At 44.6% G+C, this 20,535-nt stretch overlaps 39 non-coding genes and 1 pseudogene across 39 annotated transcripts; all 40 read left to right on the top strand.

Moving 5' to 3' along the window:
• Positions 1-413: 413 nt before the first annotated feature.
• On the top strand, positions 414-532 carry LOC145473792 (5S ribosomal RNA). The gene has a single exon (XR_014044907.1). It is a non-coding gene; the product is annotated as a 5S ribosomal RNA (ribosomal RNA).
• A 385-nt stretch (positions 533-917) lies between these two features.
• Positions 918-1,036, top strand: LOC145473791 (5S ribosomal RNA). Its single transcript, XR_014044906.1, has one exon. It is a non-coding gene; the product is annotated as a 5S ribosomal RNA (ribosomal RNA).
• Positions 1,037-1,421: 385 nt separating this feature from the next.
• LOC145473790 (5S ribosomal RNA) lies at positions 1,422-1,540 on the top strand. Its single transcript, XR_014044905.1, has one exon. It is a non-coding gene; the product is annotated as a 5S ribosomal RNA (ribosomal RNA).
• A 383-nt stretch (positions 1,541-1,923) lies between these two features.
• On the top strand, positions 1,924-2,042 carry LOC145473789 (5S ribosomal RNA). The gene has a single exon (XR_014044904.1). It is a non-coding gene; the product is annotated as a 5S ribosomal RNA (ribosomal RNA).
• Positions 2,043-2,427: 385 nt separating this feature from the next.
• Positions 2,428-2,546, top strand: LOC145473787 (5S ribosomal RNA). The gene has a single exon (XR_014044902.1). It is a non-coding gene; the product is annotated as a 5S ribosomal RNA (ribosomal RNA).
• A 385-nt stretch (positions 2,547-2,931) lies between these two features.
• On the top strand, positions 2,932-3,050 carry LOC145473786 (5S ribosomal RNA). Its single transcript, XR_014044901.1, has one exon. It is a non-coding gene; the product is annotated as a 5S ribosomal RNA (ribosomal RNA).
• A 386-nt stretch (positions 3,051-3,436) lies between these two features.
• Positions 3,437-3,555, top strand: LOC145473785 (5S ribosomal RNA). Its single transcript, XR_014044900.1, has one exon. It is a non-coding gene; the product is annotated as a 5S ribosomal RNA (ribosomal RNA).
• Positions 3,556-3,942: 387 nt separating this feature from the next.
• Positions 3,943-4,061, top strand: LOC145473784 (5S ribosomal RNA). Its single transcript, XR_014044899.1, has one exon. It is a non-coding gene; the product is annotated as a 5S ribosomal RNA (ribosomal RNA).
• Positions 4,062-4,445: 384 nt separating this feature from the next.
• Positions 4,446-4,564, top strand: LOC145473783 (5S ribosomal RNA). The gene has a single exon (XR_014044898.1). It is a non-coding gene; the product is annotated as a 5S ribosomal RNA (ribosomal RNA).
• A 385-nt stretch (positions 4,565-4,949) lies between these two features.
• On the top strand, positions 4,950-5,068 carry LOC145473782 (5S ribosomal RNA). Its single transcript, XR_014044897.1, has one exon. It is a non-coding gene; the product is annotated as a 5S ribosomal RNA (ribosomal RNA).
• Positions 5,069-5,452: 384 nt separating this feature from the next.
• LOC145473781 (5S ribosomal RNA) lies at positions 5,453-5,571 on the top strand. Its single transcript, XR_014044896.1, has one exon. It is a non-coding gene; the product is annotated as a 5S ribosomal RNA (ribosomal RNA).
• A 385-nt stretch (positions 5,572-5,956) lies between these two features.
• LOC145473780 (5S ribosomal RNA) lies at positions 5,957-6,075 on the top strand. The gene has a single exon (XR_014044895.1). It is a non-coding gene; the product is annotated as a 5S ribosomal RNA (ribosomal RNA).
• Positions 6,076-6,460: 385 nt separating this feature from the next.
• LOC145473779 (5S ribosomal RNA) lies at positions 6,461-6,579 on the top strand. Its single transcript, XR_014044894.1, has one exon. It is a non-coding gene; the product is annotated as a 5S ribosomal RNA (ribosomal RNA).
• Positions 6,580-6,964: 385 nt separating this feature from the next.
• LOC145473777 (5S ribosomal RNA) lies at positions 6,965-7,083 on the top strand. The gene has a single exon (XR_014044893.1). It is a non-coding gene; the product is annotated as a 5S ribosomal RNA (ribosomal RNA).
• Positions 7,084-7,468: 385 nt separating this feature from the next.
• Positions 7,469-7,587, top strand: LOC145473775 (5S ribosomal RNA). The gene has a single exon (XR_014044891.1). It is a non-coding gene; the product is annotated as a 5S ribosomal RNA (ribosomal RNA).
• Positions 7,588-7,972: 385 nt separating this feature from the next.
• On the top strand, positions 7,973-8,091 carry LOC145473774 (5S ribosomal RNA). The gene has a single exon (XR_014044890.1). It is a non-coding gene; the product is annotated as a 5S ribosomal RNA (ribosomal RNA).
• Positions 8,092-8,476: 385 nt separating this feature from the next.
• Positions 8,477-8,595, top strand: LOC145473773 (5S ribosomal RNA). The gene has a single exon (XR_014044889.1). It is a non-coding gene; the product is annotated as a 5S ribosomal RNA (ribosomal RNA).
• A 385-nt stretch (positions 8,596-8,980) lies between these two features.
• Positions 8,981-9,099, top strand: LOC145473772 (5S ribosomal RNA). Its single transcript, XR_014044888.1, has one exon. It is a non-coding gene; the product is annotated as a 5S ribosomal RNA (ribosomal RNA).
• Positions 9,100-9,484: 385 nt separating this feature from the next.
• LOC145473771 (5S ribosomal RNA) lies at positions 9,485-9,603 on the top strand. The gene has a single exon (XR_014044887.1). It is a non-coding gene; the product is annotated as a 5S ribosomal RNA (ribosomal RNA).
• A 385-nt stretch (positions 9,604-9,988) lies between these two features.
• Positions 9,989-10,107, top strand: LOC145473753 (5S ribosomal RNA). The gene has a single exon (XR_014044870.1). It is a non-coding gene; the product is annotated as a 5S ribosomal RNA (ribosomal RNA).
• A 385-nt stretch (positions 10,108-10,492) lies between these two features.
• On the top strand, positions 10,493-10,611 carry LOC145473770 (5S ribosomal RNA). Its single transcript, XR_014044886.1, has one exon. It is a non-coding gene; the product is annotated as a 5S ribosomal RNA (ribosomal RNA).
• A 385-nt stretch (positions 10,612-10,996) lies between these two features.
• Positions 10,997-11,115, top strand: LOC145473769 (5S ribosomal RNA). The gene has a single exon (XR_014044885.1). It is a non-coding gene; the product is annotated as a 5S ribosomal RNA (ribosomal RNA).
• A 385-nt stretch (positions 11,116-11,500) lies between these two features.
• LOC145473768 (5S ribosomal RNA) lies at positions 11,501-11,619 on the top strand. Its single transcript, XR_014044884.1, has one exon. It is a non-coding gene; the product is annotated as a 5S ribosomal RNA (ribosomal RNA).
• Positions 11,620-12,004: 385 nt separating this feature from the next.
• Positions 12,005-12,123, top strand: LOC145473767 (5S ribosomal RNA). Its single transcript, XR_014044883.1, has one exon. It is a non-coding gene; the product is annotated as a 5S ribosomal RNA (ribosomal RNA).
• A 385-nt stretch (positions 12,124-12,508) lies between these two features.
• LOC145473766 (5S ribosomal RNA) lies at positions 12,509-12,627 on the top strand. Its single transcript, XR_014044882.1, has one exon. It is a non-coding gene; the product is annotated as a 5S ribosomal RNA (ribosomal RNA).
• A 385-nt stretch (positions 12,628-13,012) lies between these two features.
• On the top strand, positions 13,013-13,131 carry LOC145473764 (5S ribosomal RNA). Its single transcript, XR_014044880.1, has one exon. It is a non-coding gene; the product is annotated as a 5S ribosomal RNA (ribosomal RNA).
• A 385-nt stretch (positions 13,132-13,516) lies between these two features.
• On the top strand, positions 13,517-13,635 carry LOC145473763 (5S ribosomal RNA). The gene has a single exon (XR_014044879.1). It is a non-coding gene; the product is annotated as a 5S ribosomal RNA (ribosomal RNA).
• A 385-nt stretch (positions 13,636-14,020) lies between these two features.
• Positions 14,021-14,139, top strand: LOC145473761 (5S ribosomal RNA). Its single transcript, XR_014044878.1, has one exon. It is a non-coding gene; the product is annotated as a 5S ribosomal RNA (ribosomal RNA).
• A 385-nt stretch (positions 14,140-14,524) lies between these two features.
• On the top strand, positions 14,525-14,643 carry LOC145473760 (5S ribosomal RNA). Its single transcript, XR_014044877.1, has one exon. It is a non-coding gene; the product is annotated as a 5S ribosomal RNA (ribosomal RNA).
• Positions 14,644-15,028: 385 nt separating this feature from the next.
• Positions 15,029-15,147, top strand: LOC145473759 (5S ribosomal RNA). Its single transcript, XR_014044876.1, has one exon. It is a non-coding gene; the product is annotated as a 5S ribosomal RNA (ribosomal RNA).
• Positions 15,148-15,532: 385 nt separating this feature from the next.
• On the top strand, positions 15,533-15,651 carry LOC145473758 (5S ribosomal RNA). The gene has a single exon (XR_014044875.1). It is a non-coding gene; the product is annotated as a 5S ribosomal RNA (ribosomal RNA).
• A 385-nt stretch (positions 15,652-16,036) lies between these two features.
• Positions 16,037-16,155, top strand: LOC145473757 (5S ribosomal RNA). Its single transcript, XR_014044874.1, has one exon. It is a non-coding gene; the product is annotated as a 5S ribosomal RNA (ribosomal RNA).
• A 386-nt stretch (positions 16,156-16,541) lies between these two features.
• Positions 16,542-16,660, top strand: LOC145473756 (5S ribosomal RNA). Its single transcript, XR_014044873.1, has one exon. It is a non-coding gene; the product is annotated as a 5S ribosomal RNA (ribosomal RNA).
• Positions 16,661-17,045: 385 nt separating this feature from the next.
• Positions 17,046-17,164, top strand: LOC145473755 (5S ribosomal RNA). The gene has a single exon (XR_014044872.1). It is a non-coding gene; the product is annotated as a 5S ribosomal RNA (ribosomal RNA).
• Positions 17,165-17,548: 384 nt separating this feature from the next.
• LOC145473754 (5S ribosomal RNA) lies at positions 17,549-17,667 on the top strand. The gene has a single exon (XR_014044871.1). It is a non-coding gene; the product is annotated as a 5S ribosomal RNA (ribosomal RNA).
• Positions 17,668-18,053: 386 nt separating this feature from the next.
• LOC145473795 (5S ribosomal RNA) lies at positions 18,054-18,172 on the top strand. The gene has a single exon (XR_014044908.1). It is a non-coding gene; the product is annotated as a 5S ribosomal RNA (ribosomal RNA).
• Positions 18,173-18,557: 385 nt separating this feature from the next.
• On the top strand, positions 18,558-18,676 carry LOC145473788 (5S ribosomal RNA). The gene has a single exon (XR_014044903.1). It is a non-coding gene; the product is annotated as a 5S ribosomal RNA (ribosomal RNA).
• A 387-nt stretch (positions 18,677-19,063) lies between these two features.
• Positions 19,064-19,182, top strand: LOC145473776 (5S ribosomal RNA). Its single transcript, XR_014044892.1, has one exon. It is a non-coding gene; the product is annotated as a 5S ribosomal RNA (ribosomal RNA).
• A 386-nt stretch (positions 19,183-19,568) lies between these two features.
• LOC145473765 (5S ribosomal RNA) lies at positions 19,569-19,687 on the top strand. The gene has a single exon (XR_014044881.1). It is a non-coding gene; the product is annotated as a 5S ribosomal RNA (ribosomal RNA).
• Positions 19,688-20,071: 384 nt separating this feature from the next.
• LOC145473793 (5S ribosomal RNA) lies at positions 20,072-20,189 on the top strand (annotated as a pseudogene).
• The last annotated feature ends 346 nt before the right edge of the window (positions 20,190-20,535 follow it).

Here is a 20,535-nt window from a genome sequence, read left to right as displayed (position 1 = left end):
CACCTGGGAATACGCCGTGTTGTAGACTTTTGGACCCATTTTGGGACTGGACTCTTCAGAGAAGATTTCCATACGCCTCCACATCATTGATCCCTCTGTTTTCAAAATGTTGTCTTTTTTTTTTTGGAATTATTTTTCCAGCAAGTTGACAGCATATTAGAAGATTTTCTTGTTTGATTACAGCACTGCAACACTGAGCAGCACACTGGAGGCAATCTCTTGAATGTGGCTTTGATGACTGACCATTGGAGAATCGCCCTTTTGTGATTTGAAGTCTTAGCTGGCTTTGGAATCTCTGGGTTAAGTAGCCGAGACGTAATTGGAAATTCATCACAACAGCAATTAAAGGCCTTCCTTCTAAGAGACTTAAAAGAGAGTCCAAGCAATTGGGCAAGGTTTGAGTTGTTTCTTTCGTCTACGACCACACCACAGGGAACGTACCGGTTCTCGTCCGATCACCGAAGTCAAGTCCTGTTGGGCGGCGTCAGTACCTGGCTGGGTGACCACCTGGGAATACGCCGTGTTGTAGACTTTTGGACCCATTTTGGGACTGGACTCTTCAGAGAAGATTTCCATACGCCTCCACATCATTGATCCCTCTGTTTTCAAAATGTTGTCTTTTTTTTTTTGGAATTATTTTTCCAGCAAGTTGACAGCATATTAGAAGATTTTCTTGTTTGATTACAGCACTGCAACACTGAGCAGCACACTGGAGGCAATCTCTTGAATGTGGCTTTGATGACTGACCATTGGAGAATCGCCCTTTTGTGATTTGAAGTCTTAGCTGGCTTTGGAATCTCTGGGTTAAGTAGCCGAGACGTAATTGGAAATTCATCACAACAGCAATTAAAGGCCTTCCTTCTAAGAGACTTAAAAGAGAGTCCAAGCAATTGGGCAAGGTTTGAGTTGTTTCTTTCGTCTACGACCACACCACAGGGAACGTACCGGTTCTCGTCCGATCACCGAAGTCAAGTCCTGTTGGGCGGCGTCAGTACCTGGCTGGGTGACCACCTGGGAATACGCCGTGTTGTAGACTTTTGGACCCATTTTGGGACTGGACTCTTCAGAGAAGATTTCCATACGCCTCCACATCATTGATCCCTCTGTTTTCAAAATGTTGTCTTTTTTTTTTTGGAATTATTTTTCCAGCAAGTTGACAGCATATTAGAAGATTTTCTTGTTTGATTACAGCACTGCAACACTGAGCAGCACACTGGAGGCAATCTCTTGAATGTGGCTTTGATGACTGACCATTGGAGAATCGCCCTTTTGTGATTTGAAGTCTTAGCTGGCTTTGGAATCTCTGGGTTAAGTAGCCGAGACGTAATTGGAAATTCATCACAACAGCAATTAAAGGCCTTCCTTCTAAGAGACTTAAAAGAGAGTCCAAGCAATTGGGCAAGGTTTGAGTTGTTTCTTTCGTCTACGACCACACCACAGGGAACGTACCGGTTCTCGTCCGATCACCGAAGTCAAGTCCTGTTGGGCGGCGTCAGTACCTGGCTGGGTGACCACCTGGGAATACGCCGTGTTGTAGACTTTTGGACCCATTTTGGGACTGGACTCTTCAGAGAAGATTTCCATACGCCTCCACATCATTGATCCCTCTGTTTTCAAAATGTTGTCTTTTTTTTTGGAATTATTTTTCCAGCAAGTTGACAGCATATTAGAAGATTTTCTTGTTTGATTACAGCACTGCAACACTGAGCAGCACACTGGAGGCAATCTCTTGAATGTGGCTTTGATGACTGACCATTGGAGAATCGCCCTTTTGTGATTTGAAGTCTTAGCTGGCTTTGGAATCTCTGGGTTAAGTAGCCGAGACGTAATTGGAAATTCATCACAACAGCAATTAAAGGCCTTCCTTCTAAGAGACTTAAAAGAGAGTCCAAGCAATTGGGCAAGGTTTGAGTTGTTTCTTTCGTCTACGACCACACCACAGGGAACGTACCGGTTCTCGTCCGATCACCGAAGTCAAGTCCTGTTGGGCGGCGTCAGTACCTGGCTGGGTGACCACCTGGGAATACGCCGTGTTGTAGACTTTTGGACCCATTTTGGGACTGGACTCTTCAGAGAAGATTTCCATACGCCTCCACATCATTGATCCCTCTGTTTTCAAAATGTTGTCTTTTTTTTTTTGGAATTATTTTTCCAGCAAGTTGACAGCATATTAGAAGATTTTCTTGTTTGATTACAGCACTGCAACACTGAGCAGCACACTGGAGGCAATCTCTTGAATGTGGCTTTGATGACTGACCATTGGAGAATCGCCCTTTTGTGATTTGAAGTCTTAGCTGGCTTTGGAATCTCTGGGTTAAGTAGCCGAGACGTAATTGGAAATTCATCACAACAGCAATTAAAGGCCTTCCTTCTAAGAGACTTAAAAGAGAGTCCAAGCAATTGGGCAAGGTTTGAGTTGTTTCTTTCGTCTACGACCACACCACAGGGAACGTACCGGTTCTCGTCCGATCACCGAAGTCAAGTCCTGTTGGGCGGCGTCAGTACCTGGCTGGGTGACCACCTGGGAATACGCCGTGTTGTAGACTTTTGGACCCATTTTGGGACTGGACTCTTCAGAGAAGATTTCCATACGCCTCCACATCATTGATCCCTCTGTTTTCAAAATGTTGTCTTTTTTTTTTTGGAATTATTTTTCCAGCAAGTTGACAGCATATTAGAAGATTTTCTTGTTTGATTACAGCACTGCAACACTGAGCAGCACACTGGAGGCAATCTCTTGAATGTGGCTTTGATGACTGACCATTGGAGAATCGCCCTTTTGTGATTTGAAGTCTTAGCTGGCTTTGGAATCTCTGGGTTAAGTAGCCGAGACGTAATTGGAAATTCATCACAACAGCAATTAAAGGCCTTCCTTCTAAGAGACTTAAAAGAGAGTCCAAGCAATTGGGCAAGGTTTGAGTTGTTTCTTTCGTCTACGACCACACCACAGGGAACGTACCGGTTCTCGTCCGATCACCGAAGTCAAGTCCTGTTGGGCGGCGTCAGTACCTGGCTGGGTGACCACCTGGGAATACGCCGTGTTGTAGACTTTTGGAGCCATTTTGGGACTGGACTCTTCAGAGAAGATTTCCATACGCCTCCACATCATTGATCCCTCTGTTTTCAAAATGTTGTCTTTTTTTTTTTTGGAATTATTTTTCCAGCAAGTTGACAGCATATTAGAAGATTTTCTTGTTTGATTACAGCACTGCAACACTGAGCAGCACACTGGAGGCAATCTCTTGAATGTGGCTTTGATGACTGACCATTGGAGAATCGCCCTTTTGTGATTTGAAGTCTTAGCTGGCTTTGGAATCTCTGGGTTAAGTAGCCGAGACGTAATTGGAAATTCATCACAACAGCAATTAAAGGCCTTCCTTCTAAGAGACTTAAAAGAGAGTCCAAGCAATTGGGCAAGGTTTGAGTTGTTTCTTTCGTCTACGACCACACCACAGGGAACGTACCGGTTCTCGTCCGATCACCGAAGTCAAGTCCTGTTGGGCGGCGTCAGTACCTGGCTGGGTGACCACCTGGGAATACGCCGTGTTGTAGACTTTTGGACCCATTTCATTTGGGACTGGACTCTTCAGAGAAGATTTCCATACGCCTCCACATCATTGATCCCTCTGTTTTCAAAATGTTGTCTTTTTTTTTTGAATTATTTTTCCAGCAAGTTGACAGCATATTAGAAGATTTTCTTGTTTGATTACAGCACTGCAACACTGAGCAGCACACTGGAGGCAATCTCTTGAATGTGGCTTTGATGACTGACCATTGGAGAATCGCCCTTTTGTGATTTGAAGTCTTAGCTGGCTTTGGAATCTCTGGGTTAAGTAGCCGAGACGTAATTGGAAATTCATCACAACAGCAATTAAAGGCCTTCCTTCTAAGAGACTTAAAAGAGAGTCCAAGCAATTGGGCAAGGTTTGAGTTGTTTCTTTCGTCTACGACCACACCACAGGGAACGTACCGGTTCTCGTCCGATCACCGAAGTCAAGTCCTGTTGGGCGGCGTCAGTACCTGGCTGGGTGACCACCTGGGAATACGCCGTGTTGTAGACTTTTGGACCCATTTTGGGACTGGACTCTTCAGAGAAGATTTCCATACGCCTCCACATCATTGATCCCTCTGTTTTCAAAATGTTGTCTTTTTTTTTTTGAATTATTTTTCCAGCAAGTTGACAGCATATTAGAAGATTTTCTTGTTTGATTACAGCACTGCAACACTGAGCAGCACACTGGAGGCAATCTCTTGAATGTGGCTTTGATGACTGACCATTGGAGAATCGCCCTTTTGTGATTTGAAGTCTTAGCTGGCTTTGGAATCTCTGGGTTAAGTAGCCGAGACGTAATTGGAAATTCATCACAACAGCAATTAAAGGCCTTCCTTCTAAGAGACTTAAAAGAGAGTCCAAGCAATTGGGCAAGGTTTGAGTTGTTTCTTTCGTCTACGACCACACCACAGGGAACGTACCGGTTCTCGTCCGATCACCGAAGTCAAGTCCTGTTGGGCGGCGTCAGTACCTGGCTGGGTGACCACCTGGGAATACGCCGTGTTGTAGACTTTTGGACCCATTTTGGGACTGGACTCTTCAGAGAAGATTTCCATACGCCTCCACATCATTGATCCCTCTGTTTTCAAAATGTTGTCTTTTTTTTTTTTGAATTATTTTTCCAGCAAGTTGACAGCATATTAGAAGATTTTCTTGTTTGATTACAGCACTGCAACACTGAGCAGCACACTGGAGGCAATCTCTTGAATGTGGCTTTGATGACTGACCATTGGAGAATCGCCCTTTTGTGATTTGAAGTCTTAGCTGGCTTTGGAATCTCTGGGTTAAGTAGCCGAGACGTAATTGGAAATTCATCACAACAGCAATTAAAGGCCTTCCTTCTAAGAGACTTAAAAGAGAGTCCAAGCAATTGGGCAAGGTTTGAGTTGTTTCTTTCGTCTACGACCACACCACAGGGAACGTACCGGTTCTCGTCCGATCACCGAAGTCAAGTCCTGTTGGGCGGCGTCAGTACCTGGCTGGGTGACCACCTGGGAATACGCCGTGTTGTAGACTTTTGGACCCATTTTGGGACTGGACTCTTCAGAGAAGATTTCCATACGCCTCCACATCATTGATCCCTCTGTTTTCAAAATGTTGTCTTTTTTTTTTTGAATTATTTTTCCAGCAAGTTGACAGCATATTAGAAGATTTTCTTGTTTGATTACAGCACTGCAACACTGAGCAGCACACTGGAGGCAATCTCTTGAATGTGGCTTTGATGACTGACCATTGGAGAATCGCCCTTTTGTGATTTGAAGTCTTAGCTGGCTTTGGAATCTCTGGGTTAAGTAGCCGAGACGTAATTGGAAATTCATCACAACAGCAATTAAAGGCCTTCCTTCTAAGAGACTTAAAAGAGAGTCCAAGCAATTGGGCAAGGTTTGAGTTGTTTCTTTCGTCTACGACCACACCACAGGGAACGTACCGGTTCTCGTCCGATCACCGAAGTCAAGTCCTGTTGGGCGGCGTCAGTACCTGGCTGGGTGACCACCTGGGAATACGCCGTGTTGTAGACTTTTGGACCCATTTTGGGACTGGACTCTTCAGAGAAGATTTCCATACGCCTCCACATCATTGATCCCTCTGTTTTCAAAATGTTGTCTTTTTTTTTTTGGAATTATTTTTCCAGCAAGTTGACAGCATATTAGAAGATTTTCTTGTTTGATTACAGCACTGCAACACTGAGCAGCACACTGGAGGCAATCTCTTGAATGTGGCTTTGATGACTGACCATTGGAGAATCGCCCTTTTGTGATTTGAAGTCTTAGCTGGCTTTGGAATCTCTGGGTTAAGTAGCCGAGACGTAATTGGAAATTCATCACAACAGCAATTAAAGGCCTTCCTTCTAAGAGACTTAAAAGAGAGTCCAAGCAATTGGGCAAGGTTTGAGTTGTTTCTTTCGTCTACGACCACACCACAGGGAACGTACCGGTTCTCGTCCGATCACCGAAGTCAAGTCCTGTTGGGCGGCGTCAGTACCTGGCTGGGTGACCACCTGGGAATACGCCGTGTTGTAGACTTTTGGACCCATTTTGGGACTGGACTCTTCAGAGAAGATTTCCATACGCCTCCACATCATTGATCCCTCTGTTTTCAAAATGTTGTCTTTTTTTTTTTGGAATTATTTTTCCAGCAAGTTGACAGCATATTAGAAGATTTTCTTGTTTGATTACAGCACTGCAACACTGAGCAGCACACTGGAGGCAATCTCTTGAATGTGGCTTTGATGACTGACCATTGGAGAATCGCCCTTTTGTGATTTGAAGTCTTAGCTGGCTTTGGAATCTCTGGGTTAAGTAGCCGAGACGTAATTGGAAATTCATCACAACAGCAATTAAAGGCCTTCCTTCTAAGAGACTTAAAAGAGAGTCCAAGCAATTGGGCAAGGTTTGAGTTGTTTCTTTCGTCTACGACCACACCACAGGGAACGTACCGGTTCTCGTCCGATCACCGAAGTCAAGTCCTGTTGGGCGGCGTCAGTACCTGGCTGGGTGACCACCTGGGAATACGCCGTGTTGTAGACTTTTGGACCCATTTTGGGACTGGACTCTTCAGAGAAGATTTCCATACGCCTCCACATCATTGATCCCTCTGTTTTCAAAATGTTGTCTTTTTTTTTTTGGAATTATTTTTCCAGCAAGTTGACAGCATATTAGAAGATTTTCTTGTTTGATTACAGCACTGCAACACTGAGCAGCACACTGGAGGCAATCTCTTGAATGTGGCTTTGATGACTGACCATTGGAGAATCGCCCTTTTGTGATTTGAAGTCTTAGCTGGCTTTGGAATCTCTGGGTTAAGTAGCCGAGACGTAATTGGAAATTCATCACAACAGCAATTAAAGGCCTTCCTTCTAAGAGACTTAAAAGAGAGTCCAAGCAATTGGGCAAGGTTTGAGTTGTTTCTTTCGTCTACGACCACACCACAGGGAACGTACCGGTTCTCGTCCGATCACCGAAGTCAAGTCCTGTTGGGCGGCGTCAGTACCTGGCTGGGTGACCACCTGGGAATACGCCGTGTTGTAGACTTTTGGACCCATTTTGGGACTGGACTCTTCAGAGAAGATTTCCATACGCCTCCACATCATTGATCCCTCTGTTTTCAAAATGTTGTCTTTTTTTTTTTGGAATTATTTTTCCAGCAAGTTGACAGCATATTAGAAGATTTTCTTGTTTGATTACAGCACTGCAACACTGAGCAGCACACTGGAGGCAATCTCTTGAATGTGGCTTTGATGACTGACCATTGGAGAATCGCCCTTTTGTGATTTGAAGTCTTAGCTGGCTTTGGAATCTCTGGGTTAAGTAGCCGAGACGTAATTGGAAATTCATCACAACAGCAATTAAAGGCCTTCCTTCTAAGAGACTTAAAAGAGAGTCCAAGCAATTGGGCAAGGTTTGAGTTGTTTCTTTCGTCTACGACCACACCACAGGGAACGTACCGGTTCTCGTCCGATCACCGAAGTCAAGTCCTGTTGGGCGGCGTCAGTACCTGGCTGGGTGACCACCTGGGAATACGCCGTGTTGTAGACTTTTGGACCCATTTTGGGACTGGACTCTTCAGAGAAGATTTCCATACGCCTCCACATCATTGATCCCTCTGTTTTCAAAATGTTGTCTTTTTTTTTTTGGAATTATTTTTCCAGCAAGTTGACAGCATATTAGAAGATTTTCTTGTTTGATTACAGCACTGCAACACTGAGCAGCACACTGGAGGCAATCTCTTGAATGTGGCTTTGATGACTGACCATTGGAGAATCGCCCTTTTGTGATTTGAAGTCTTAGCTGGCTTTGGAATCTCTGGGTTAAGTAGCCGAGACGTAATTGGAAATTCATCACAACAGCAATTAAAGGCCTTCCTTCTAAGAGACTTAAAAGAGAGTCCAAGCAATTGGGCAAGGTTTGAGTTGTTTCTTTCGTCTACGACCACACCACAGGGAACGTACCGGTTCTCGTCCGATCACCGAAGTCAAGTCCTGTTGGGCGGCGTCAGTACCTGGCTGGGTGACCACCTGGGAATACGCCGTGTTGTAGACTTTTGGACCCATTTTGGGACTGGACTCTTCAGAGAAGATTTCCATACGCCTCCACATCATTGATCCCTCTGTTTTCAAAATGTTGTCTTTTTTTTTTTGGAATTATTTTTCCAGCAAGTTGACAGCATATTAGAAGATTTTCTTGTTTGATTACAGCACTGCAACACTGAGCAGCACACTGGAGGCAATCTCTTGAATGTGGCTTTGATGACTGACCATTGGAGAATCGCCCTTTTGTGATTTGAAGTCTTAGCTGGCTTTGGAATCTCTGGGTTAAGTAGCCGAGACGTAATTGGAAATTCATCACAACAGCAATTAAAGGCCTTCCTTCTAAGAGACTTAAAAGAGAGTCCAAGCAATTGGGCAAGGTTTGAGTTGTTTCTTTCGTCTACGACCACACCACAGGGAACGTACCGGTTCTCGTCCGATCACCGAAGTCAAGTCCTGTTGGGCGGCGTCAGTACCTGGCTGGGTGACCACCTGGGAATACGCCGTGTTGTAGACTTTTGGACCCATTTTGGGACTGGACTCTTCAGAGAAGATTTCCATACGCCTCCACATCATTGATCCCTCTGTTTTCAAAATGTTGTCTTTTTTTTTTTGGAATTATTTTTCCAGCAAGTTGACAGCATATTAGAAGATTTTCTTGTTTGATTACAGCACTGCAACACTGAGCAGCACACTGGAGGCAATCTCTTGAATGTGGCTTTGATGACTGACCATTGGAGAATCGCCCTTTTGTGATTTGAAGTCTTAGCTGGCTTTGGAATCTCTGGGTTAAGTAGCCGAGACGTAATTGGAAATTCATCACAACAGCAATTAAAGGCCTTCCTTCTAAGAGACTTAAAAGAGAGTCCAAGCAATTGGGCAAGGTTTGAGTTGTTTCTTTCGTCTACGACCACACCACAGGGAACGTACCGGTTCTCGTCCGATCACCGAAGTCAAGTCCTGTTGGGCGGCGTCAGTACCTGGCTGGGTGACCACCTGGGAATACGCCGTGTTGTAGACTTTTGGACCCATTTTGGGACTGGACTCTTCAGAGAAGATTTCCATACGCCTCCACATCATTGATCCCTCTGTTTTCAAAATGTTGTCTTTTTTTTTTTGGAATTATTTTTCCAGCAAGTTGACAGCATATTAGAAGATTTTCTTGTTTGATTACAGCACTGCAACACTGAGCAGCACACTGGAGGCAATCTCTTGAATGTGGCTTTGATGACTGACCATTGGAGAATCGCCCTTTTGTGATTTGAAGTCTTAGCTGGCTTTGGAATCTCTGGGTTAAGTAGCCGAGACGTAATTGGAAATTCATCACAACAGCAATTAAAGGCCTTCCTTCTAAGAGACTTAAAAGAGAGTCCAAGCAATTGGGCAAGGTTTGAGTTGTTTCTTTCGTCTACGACCACACCACAGGGAACGTACCGGTTCTCGTCCGATCACCGAAGTCAAGTCCTGTTGGGCGGCGTCAGTACCTGGCTGGGTGACCACCTGGGAATACGCCGTGTTGTAGACTTTTGGACCCATTTTGGGACTGGACTCTTCAGAGAAGATTTCCATACGCCTCCACATCATTGATCCCTCTGTTTTCAAAATGTTGTCTTTTTTTTTTTGGAATTATTTTTCCAGCAAGTTGACAGCATATTAGAAGATTTTCTTGTTTGATTACAGCACTGCAACACTGAGCAGCACACTGGAGGCAATCTCTTGAATGTGGCTTTGATGACTGACCATTGGAGAATCGCCCTTTTGTGATTTGAAGTCTTAGCTGGCTTTGGAATCTCTGGGTTAAGTAGCCGAGACGTAATTGGAAATTCATCACAACAGCAATTAAAGGCCTTCCTTCTAAGAGACTTAAAAGAGAGTCCAAGCAATTGGGCAAGGTTTGAGTTGTTTCTTTCGTCTACGACCACACCACAGGGAACGTACCGGTTCTCGTCCGATCACCGAAGTCAAGTCCTGTTGGGCGGCGTCAGTACCTGGCTGGGTGACCACCTGGGAATACGTCGTGTTGTAGACTTTTGGACCCATTTTGGGACTGGACTCTTCAGAGAAGATTTCCATACGCCTCCACATCATTGATCCCTCTGTTTTCAAAATGTTGTCTTTTTTTTTTTGGAATTATTTTTCCAGCAAGTTGACAGCATATTAGAAGATTTTCTTGTTTGATTACAGCACTGCAACACTGAGCAGCACACTGGAGGCAATCTCTTGAATGTGGCTTTGATGACTGACCATTGGAGAATCGCCCTTTTGTGATTTGAAGTCTTAGCTGGCTTTGGAATCTCTGGGTTAAGTAGCCGAGACGTAATTGGAAATTCATCACAACAGCAATTAAAGGCCTTCCTTCTAAGAGACTTAAAAGAGAGTCCAAGCAATTGGGCAAGGTTTGAGTTGTTTCTTTCGTCTACGACCACACCACAGGGAACGTACCGGTTCTCGTCCGATCACCGAAGTCAAGTCCTGTTGGGCGGCGTCAGTACCTGGCTGGGTGACCACCTGGGAATACGCCGTGTTGTAGACTTTTGGACCCATTTTGGGACTGGACTCTTCAGAGAAGATTTCCATACGCCTCCACATCATTGATCCCTCTGTTTTCAAAATGTTGTCTTTTTTTTTTTGGAATTATTTTTCCAGCAAGTTGACAGCATATTAGAAGATTTTCTTGTTTGATTACAGCACTGCAACACTGAGCAGCACACTGGAGGCAATCTCTTGAATGTGGCTTTGATGACTGACCATTGGAGAATCGCCCTTTTGTGATTTGAAGTCTTAGCTGGCTTTGGAATCTCTGGGTTAAGTAGCCGAGACGTAATTGGAAATTCATCACAACAGCAATTAAAGGCCTTCCTTCTAAGAGACTTAAAAGAGAGTCCAAGCAATTGGGCAAGGTTTGAGTTGTTTCTTTCGTCTACGACCACACCACAGGGAACGTACCGGTTCTCGTCCGATCACCGAAGTCAAGTCCTGTTGGGCGGCGTCAGTACCTGGCTGGGTGACCACCTGGGAATACGCCGTGTTGTAGACTTTTGGACCCATTTTGGGACTGGACTCTTCAGAGAAGATTTCCATACGCCTCCACATCATTGATCCCTCTGTTTTCAAAATGTTGTCTTTTTTTTTTTGGAATTATTTTTCCAGCAAGTTGACAGCATATTAGAAGATTTTCTTGTTTGATTACAGCACTGCAACACTGAGCAGCACACTGGAGGCAATCTCTTGAATGTGGCTTTGATGACTGACCATTGGAGAATCGCCCTTTTGTGATTTGAAGTCTTAGCTGGCTTTGGAATCTCTGGGTTAAGTAGCCGAGACGTAATTGGAAATTCATCACAACAGCAATTAAAGGCCTTCCTTCTAAGAGACTTAAAAGAGAGTCCAAGCAATTGGGCAAGGTTTGAGTTGTTTCTTTCGTCTACGACCACACCACAGGGAACGTACCGGTTCTCGTCCGATCACCGAAGTCAAGTCCTGTTGGGCGGCGTCAGTACCTGGCTGGGTGACCACCTGGGAATACGCCGTGTTGTAGACTTTTGGACCCATTTTGGGACTGGACTCTTCAGAGAAGATTTCCATACGCCTCCACATCATTGATCCCTCTGTTTTCAAAATGTTGTCTTTTTTTTTTTGGAATTATTTTTCCAGCAAGTTGACAGCATATTAGAAGATTTTCTTGTTTGATTACAGCACTGCAACACTGAGCAGCACACTGGAGGCAATCTCTTGAATGTGGCTTTGATGACTGACCATTGGAGAATCGCCCTTTTGTGATTTGAAGTCTTAGCTGGCTTTGGAATCTCTGGGTTAAGTAGCCGAGACGTAATTGGAAATTCATCACAACAGCAATTAAAGGCCTTCCTTCTAAGAGACTTAAAAGAGAGTCCAAGCAATTGGGCAAGGTTTGAGTTGTTTCTTTCGTCTACGACCACACCACAGGGAACGTACCGGTTCTCGTCCGATCACCGAAGTCAAGTCCTGTTGGGCGGCGTCAGTACCTGGCTGGGTGACCACCTGGGAATACGCCGTGTTGTAGACTTTTGGACCCATTTTGGGACTGGACTCTTCAGAGAAGATTTCCATACGCCTCCACATCATTGATCCCTCTGTTTTCAAAATGTTGTCTTTTTTTTTTTGGAATTATTTTTCCAGCAAGTTGACAGCATATTAGAAGATTTTCTTGTTTGATTACAGCACTGCAACACTGAGCAGCACACTGGAGGCAATCTCTTGAATGTGGCTTTGATGACTGACCATTGGAGAATCGCCCTTTTGTGATTTGAAGTCTTAGCTGGCTTTGGAATCTCTGGGTTAAGTAGCCGAGACGTAATTGGAAATTCATCACAACAGCAATTAAAGGCCTTCCTTCTAAGAGACTTAAAAGAGAGTCCAAGCAATTGGGCAAGGTTTGAGTTGTTTCTTTCGTCTACGACCACACCACAGGGAACGTACCGGTTCTCGTCCGATCACCGAAGTCAAGTCCTGTTGGGCGGCGTCAGTACCTGGCTGGGTGACCACCTGGGAATACGCCGTGTTGTAGACTTTTGGACCCATTTTGGGACTGGACTCTTCAGAGAAGATTTCCATACGCCTCCACATCATTGATCCCTCTGTTTTCAAAATGTTGTCTTTTTTTTTTTGGAATTATTTTTCCAGCAAGTTGACAGCATATTAGAAGATTTTCTTGTTTGATTACAGCACTGCAACACTGAGCAGCACACTGGAGGCAATCTCTTGAATGTGGCTTTGATGACTGACCATTGGAGAATCGCCCTTTTGTGATTTGAAGTCTTAGCTGGCTTTGGAATCTCTGGGTTAAGTAGCCGAGACGTAATTGGAAATTCATCACAACAGCAATTAAAGGCCTTCCTTCTAAGAGACTTAAAAGAGAGTCCAAGCAATTGGGCAAGGTTTGAGTTGTTTCTTTCGTCTACGACCACACCACAGGGAACGTACCGGTTCTCGTCCGATCACCGAAGTCAAGTCCTGTTGGGCGGCGTCAGTACCTGGCTGGGTGACCACCTGGGAATACGCCGTGTTGTAGACTTTTGGACCCATTTTGGGACTGGACTCTTCAGAGAAGATTTCCATACGCCTCCACATCATTGATCCCTCTGTTTTCAAAATGTTGTCTTTTTTTTTTTGGAATTATTTTTCCAGCAAGTTGACAGCATATTAGAAGATTTTCTTGTTTGATTACAGCACTGCAACACTGAGCAGCACACTGGAGGCAATCTCTTGAATGTGGCTTTGATGACTGACCATTGGAGAATCGCCCTTTTGTGATTTGAAGTCTTAGCTGGCTTTGGAATCTCTGGGTTAAGTAGCCGAGACGTAATTGGAAATTCATCACAACAGCAATTAAAGGCCTTCCTTCTAAGAGACTTAAAAGAGAGTCCAAGCAATTGGGCAAGGTTTGAGTTGTTTCTTTCGTCTACGACCACACCACAGGGAACGTACCGGTTCTCGTCCGATCACCGAAGTCAAGTCCTGTTGGGCGGCGTCAGTACCTGGCTGGGTGACCACCTGGGAATACGCCGTGTTGTAGACTTTTGGACCCATTTTGGGACTGGACTCTTCAGAGAAGATTTCCATACGCCTCCACATCATTGATCCCTCTGTTTTCAAAATGTTGTCTTTTTTTTTTTGGAATTATTTTTCCAGCAAGTTGACAGCATATTAGAAGATTTTCTTGTTTGATTACAGCACTGCAACACTGAGCAGCACACTGGAGGCAATCTCTTGAATGTGGCTTTGATGACTGACCATTGGAGAATCGCCCTTTTGTGATTTGAAGTCTTAGCTGGCTTTGGAATCTCTGGGTTAAGTAGCCGAGACGTAATTGGAAATTCATCACAACAGCAATTAAAGGCCTTCCTTCTAAGAGACTTAAAAGAGAGTCCAAGCAATTGGGCAAGGTTTGAGTTGTTTCTTTCGTCTACGACCACACCACAGGGAACGTACCGGTTCTCGTCCGATCACCGAAGTCAAGTCCTGTTGGGCGGCGTCAGTACCTGGCTGGGTGACCACCTGGGAATACGCCGTGTTGTAGACTTTTGGACCCATTTTGGGACTGGACTCTTCAGAGAAGATTTCCATACGCCTCCACATCATTGATCCCTCTGTTTTCAAAATGTTGTCTTTTTTTTTTTGGAATTATTTTTCCAGCAAGTTGACAGCATATTAGAAGATTTTCTTGTTTGATTACAGCACTGCAACACTGAGCAGCACACTGGAGGCAATCTCTTGAATGTGGCTTTGATGACTGACCATTGGAGAATCGCCCTTTTGTGATTTGAAGTCTTAGCTGGCTTTGGAATCTCTGGGTTAAGTAGCCGAGACGTAATTGGAAATTCATCACAACAGCAATTAAAGGCCTTCCTTCTAAGAGACTTAAAAGAGAGTCCAAGCAATTGGGCAAGGTTTGAGTTGTTTCTTTCGTCTACGACCACACCACAGGGAACGTACCGGTTCTCGTCCGATCACCGAAGTCAAGTCCTGTTGGGCGGCGTCAGTACCTGGCTGGGTGACCACCTGGGAATACGCCGTGTTGTAGACTTTTGGACCCATTTTGGGACTGGACTCTTCAGAGAAGATTTCCATACGCCTCCACATCATTGATCCCTCTGTTTTCAAAATGTTGTCTTTTTTTTTTTGGAATTATTTTTCCAGCAAGTTGACAGCATATTAGAAGATTTTCTTGTTTGATTACAGCACTGCAACACTGAGCAGCACACTGGAGGCAATCTCTTGAATGTGGCTTTGATGACTGACCATTGGAGAATCGCCCTTTTGTGATTTGAAGTCTTAGCTGGCTTTGGAATCTCTGGGTTAAGTAGCCGAGACGTAATTGGAAATTCATCACAACAGCAATTAAAGGCCTTCCTTCTAAGAGACTTAAAAGAGAGTCCAAGCAATTGGGCAAGGTTTGAGTTGTTTCTTTCGTCTACGACCACACCACAGGGAACGTACCGGTTCTCGTCCGATCACCGAAGTCAAGTCCTGTTGGGCGGCGTCAGTACCTGGCTGGGTGACCACCTGGGAATACGCCGTGTTGTAGACTTTTGGACCCATTTTGGGACTGGACTCTTCAGAGAAGATTTCCATACGCCTCCACATCATTGATCCCTCTGTTTTCAAAATGTTGTCTTTTTTTTTTTGGAATTATTTTTCCAGCAAGTTGACAGCATATTAGAAGATTTTCTTGTTTGATTACAGCACTGCAACACTGAGCAGCACACTGGAGGCAATCTCTTGAATGTGGCTTTGATGACTGACCATTGGAGAATCGCCCTTTTGTGATTTGAAGTCTTAGCTGGCTTTGGAATCTCTGGGTTAAGTAGCCGAGACGTAATTGGAAATTCATCACAACAGCAATTAAAGGCCTTCCTTCTAAGAGACTTAAAAGAGAGTCCAAGCAATTGGGCAAGGTTTGAGTTGTTTCTTTCGTCTACGACCACACCACAGGGAACGTACCGGTTCTCGTCCGATCACCGAAGTCAAGTCCTGTTGGGCGGCGTCAGTACCTGGCTGGGTGACCACCTGGGAATACGCCGTGTTGTAGACTTTTGGACCCATTTTGGGACTGGACTCTTCAGAGAAGATTTCCATACGCCTCCACATCATTGATCCCTCTGTTTTCAAAATGTTGTCTTTTTTTTTTTGGAATTATTTTTCCAGCAAGTTGACAGCATATTAGAAGATTTTCTTGTTTGATTACAGCACTGCAACACTGAGCAGCACACTGGAGGCAATCTCTTGAATGTGGCTTTGATGACTGACCATTGGAGAATCGCCCTTTTGTGATTTGAAGTCTTAGCTGGCTTTGGAATCTCTGGGTTAAGTAGCCGAGACGTAATTGGAAATTCATCACAACAGCAATTAAAGGCCTTCCTTCTAAGAGACTTAAAAGAGAGTCCAAGCAATTGGGCAAGGTTTGAGTTGTTTCTTTCGTCTACGACCACACCACAGGGAACGTACCGGTTCTCGTCCGATCACCGAAGTCAAGTCCTGTTGGGCGGCGTCAGTACCTGGCTGGGTGACCACCTGGGAATACGCCGTGTTGTAGACTTTTGGACCCATTTTGGGACTGGGACTCTTCAGAGAAGATTTCCATACGCCTCCACATCATTGATCCCTCTGTTTTCAAAATGTTGTCTTTTTTTTTTTGGAATTATTTTTCCAGCAAGTTGACAGCATATTAGAAGATTTTCTTGTTTGATTACAGCACTGCAACACTGAGCAGCACACTGGAGGCAATCTCTTGAATGTGGCTTTGATGACTGACCATTGGAGAATCGCCCTTTTGTGATTTGAAGTCTTAGCTGGCTTTGGAATCTCTGGGTTAAGTAGCCGAGACGTAATTGGAAATTCATCACAACAGCAATTAAAGGCCTTCCTTCTAAGAGACTTAAAAGAGAGTCCAAGCAATTGGGCAAGGTTTGAGTTGTTTCTTTCGTCTACGACCACACCACAGGGAACGTACCGGTTCTCGTCCGATCACCGAAGTCAAGTCCTGTTGGGCGGCGTCAGTACCTGGCTGGGTGACCACCTGGGAATACGCCGTGTTGTAGACTTTTGGACCCATTTTGGGACTGGACTCTTCAGAGAAGATTTCCATACGCCTCCACATCATTGATCCCTCTGTTTTCAAAATGTTGTCTTTTTTTTTTTGGAATTATTTTTCCAGCAAGTTGACAGCATATTAGAAGATTTTCTTGTTTGATTACAGCACTGCAACACTGAGCAGCACACTGGAGGCAATCTCTTGAATGTGGCTTTGATGACTGACCATTGGAGAATCGCCCTTTTGTGATTTGAAGTCTTAGCTGGCTTTGGAATCTCTGGGTTAAGTAGCCGAGACGTAATTGGAAATTCATCACAACAGCAATTAAAGGCCTTCCTTCTAAGAGACTTAAAAGAGAGTCCAAGCAATTGGGCAAGGTTTGAGTTGTTTCTTTCGTCTACGACCACACCACAGGGAACGTACCGGTTCTCGTCCGATCACCGAAGTCAAGTCCTGTTGGGCGGCGTCAGTACCTGGCTGGGTGACCACCTGGGAATACGCCGTGTTGTAGACTTTTGGACCCATTTTGGGACTGGACTCTTCAGAGAAGATTTCCATACGCCTCCACATCATTGATCCCTCTGTTTTCAAAATGTTGTCTTTTTTTTTTGGAATTATTTTTCCAGCAAGTTGACAGCATATTAGAAGATTTTCTTGTTTGATTACAGCACTGCAACACTGAGCAGCACACTGGAGGCAATCTCTTGAATGTGGCTTTGATGACTGACCATTGGAGAATCGCCCTTTTGTGATTTGAAGTCTTAGCTGGCTTTGGAATCTCTGGGTTAAGTAGCCGAGACGTAATTGGAAATTCATCACAACAGCAATTAAAGGCCTTCCTTCTAAGAGACTTAAAAGAGAGTCCAAGCAATTGGGCAAGGTTTGAGTTGTTTCTTTCGTCTACGACCACACCACAGGGAACGTACCGGTTCTCGTCCGATCACCGAAGTCAAGTCCTGTTGGGCGGCGTCAGTACCTGGCTGGGTGACCACCTGGGAATACGCCGTGTTGTAGACTTTTGGACCCATTTTGGGACTGGACTCTTCAGAGAAGATTTCCATACGCCTCCACATCATTGATCCCTCTGTTTTCAAAATGTTGTCTTTTTTTTTTTGGAATTATTTTTCCAGCAAGTTGACAGCATATTAGAAGATTTTCTTGTTTGATTACAGCACTGCAACACTGAGGCAGCACACTGGAGGCAATCTCTTGAATGTGGCTTTGATGACTGACCATTGGAGAATCGCCCTTTTGTGATTTGAAGTCTTAGCTGGCTTTGGAATCTCTGGGTTAAGTAGCCGAGACGTAATTGGAAATTCATCACAACAGCAATTAAAGGCCTTCCTTCTAAGAGACTTAAAAGAGAGTCCAAGCAATTGGGCAAGGTTTGAGTTGTTTCTTTCGTCTACGACCACACCACAGGGAACGTACCGGTTCTCGTCCGATCACCGAAGTCAAGTCCTGTTGGGCGGCGTCAGTACCTGGCTGGGTGACCACCTGGGAATACGCCGTGTTGTAGACTTTTGGACCCATTTTGGGACTGGACTCTTCAGAGAAGATTTCCATACGCCTCCACATCATTGATCCCTCTGTTTTCAAAATGTTGTCTTTTTTTTTTTGGAATTATTTTTCCAGCAAGTTGACAGCATATTAGAAGATTTTCTTGTTTGATTACAGCACTGCAACACTGAGCAGCACACTGGAGGCAATCTCTTGAATGTGGCTTTGATGACTGACCATTGGAGAATCGCCCTTTTGTGATTTGAAGTCTTAGCTGGCTTTGGAATCTCTGGGTTAAGTAGCCGAGACGTAATTGGAAATTCATCACAACAGCAATTAAAGGCCTTCCTTCTAAGAGACTTAAAAGAGAGTCCAAGCAATTGGGCAAGGTTTGAGTTGTTTCTTTCGTCTACGACCACACCACAGGGAACGTACCGGTTCTCGTCCGATCACCGAAGTCAAGTCCTGTTGGGCGGCGTCAGTACCTGGCTGGGTGACCACCTGGGAATACGCCGTGTTGTAGACTTTTGGACCCATTTTGGGACTGGACTCTTCAGAGAAGATTTCCATACGCCTCCACATCATTGATCCCTCTGTTTTCAAAATGTTGTCTTTTTTTTTTTGGAATTATTTTTCCAGCAAGTTGACAGCATATTAGAAGATTTTCTTGTTTGATTACAGCACTGCAACACTGAGCAGCACACTGGAGGCAATCTCTTGAATGTGGCTTTGATGACTGACCATTGGAGAATCGCCCTTTTTGTGATTTGAAGTCTTAGCTGGCTTTGGAATCTCTGGGTTAAGTAGCCGAGACGTAATTGGAAATTCATCACAACAGCAATTAAAGGCCTTCCTTCTAAGAGACTTAAAAGAGAGTCCAAGCAATTGGGCAAGGTTTGAGTTGTTTCTTTTCGTCTACGACCACACCACAGGGAACGTACCGGTTCTCGTCCGATCACCGAAGTCAAGTCCTGTTGGGCGGCGTCAGTACCTGGCTGGGTGACCACCTGGGAATACGCCGTGTTGTAGACTTTTGGACCCATTTTGGGACTGGACTCTTCAGAGAAGATTTCCATACGCCTCCACATCATTGATCCCTCTGTTTTCAAAATGTTGTCTTTTTTTTTTTGGAATTATTTTTCCAGCAAGTTGACAGCATATTAGAAGATTTTCTTGTTTGATTACAGCACTGCAACACTGAGCAGCACACTGGGAGGCAATCTCTTGAATGTGGCTTTGGATGACTGACCATTGGAGAATCGCCCTTTTGTGATTTGAAGTCTTAGCTGGCTTTGGAATCTCTGGGTTAAGTAGCCGAGACGTAATTGGAAATTCATCACAACAGCAATTAAAGGCCTTCCTTCTAAGAGACTTAAAAGAGAGTCCAAGCAATTGGGCAAGGTTTGAGTTGTTTCTTCGTCTACGACCACACCACAGGGAACGTACCGGTTCTCGTCCGATCACCGAAGTCAAGTCCTGTTGGGCGGCGTCAGTACCTGGCTGGGTGACCACCTGGGAATACGCCGTGTTGTAGACTTTTGGACCCATTTTGGGACTGGACTCTTCAGAGAAGATTTCCATACGCCTCCACATCATTGATCCCTCTGTTTTCAAAATGTTGTCTTTTTTTTTTTGGAATTATTTTCCAGCAAGTTGACAGCATATTAGAAGATTTTCTTGTTTGATTACAGCACTGCAACACTGAGCAGCACACTGGAGGCAATCTCTTGAATGTGGCTTTGATGACTGACCATTGGAGAATCGCCCTTTTGTGATTTGAAGTCTTAGCTGGCTTTGGAATCTCTGGGTTAAGTAGCCGAGACGTAATTGGAAATTCATCACAACAGCAATTAAAGGCCTTCCTTCTAAGAGACTTAAAAGAGAGTCCAAGCAATTGGGCAAGGTTTGAGTTGTTTCTTTCGTCTACGACCACACCACAGGGAACGTACCGGTTCTCGTCCGATCACCGAAGTCAAGTCCTGTTGGCGGCGTCAGTACCTGGCTGGGTGACCACCTGGGAATACGCCGTGTTGTAGACTTTTGGACCCATTTTGGGACTGGACTCTTCAGAGAAGATTTCCATACGCCTCCACATCATTGATCCCTCTGTTTTCAAAATGTTGTCTTTTTTTTTTGGAATTATTTTTCCAGCAAGTTGACAGCATATTAGAAGATTTTCTTGTTTGATTACAGCACTGCAACACTGAGCAGCACACTGGAGGCAATCTCTTGAATGTGGCTTTGATGACTGACCATTGGAGAATCGCCCTTTTGTGATTTGAAGTCTTAGCTGGCTTTGGAATCTCTGGGTTAAGTAGCCGAGACGTAATTGGAAATTCATCACAACAGCAATTAAAGGCCTTCCTTCTAAGAGACTTAAAAGAG

Source organism: Orbicella franksi, unplaced genomic scaffold (assembly GCF_964199315.1).
Source record: "Orbicella franksi unplaced genomic scaffold, jaOrbFran1.1 SCAFFOLD_506, whole genome shotgun sequence".
Classification (NCBI taxonomy): domain Eukaryota; kingdom Metazoa; phylum Cnidaria; class Anthozoa; order Scleractinia; family Merulinidae; genus Orbicella; species Orbicella franksi.
The sequence above is the reverse complement of the archived record's forward strand: the minus strand, read 5'-3'. Positions and strand labels throughout refer to the sequence as shown.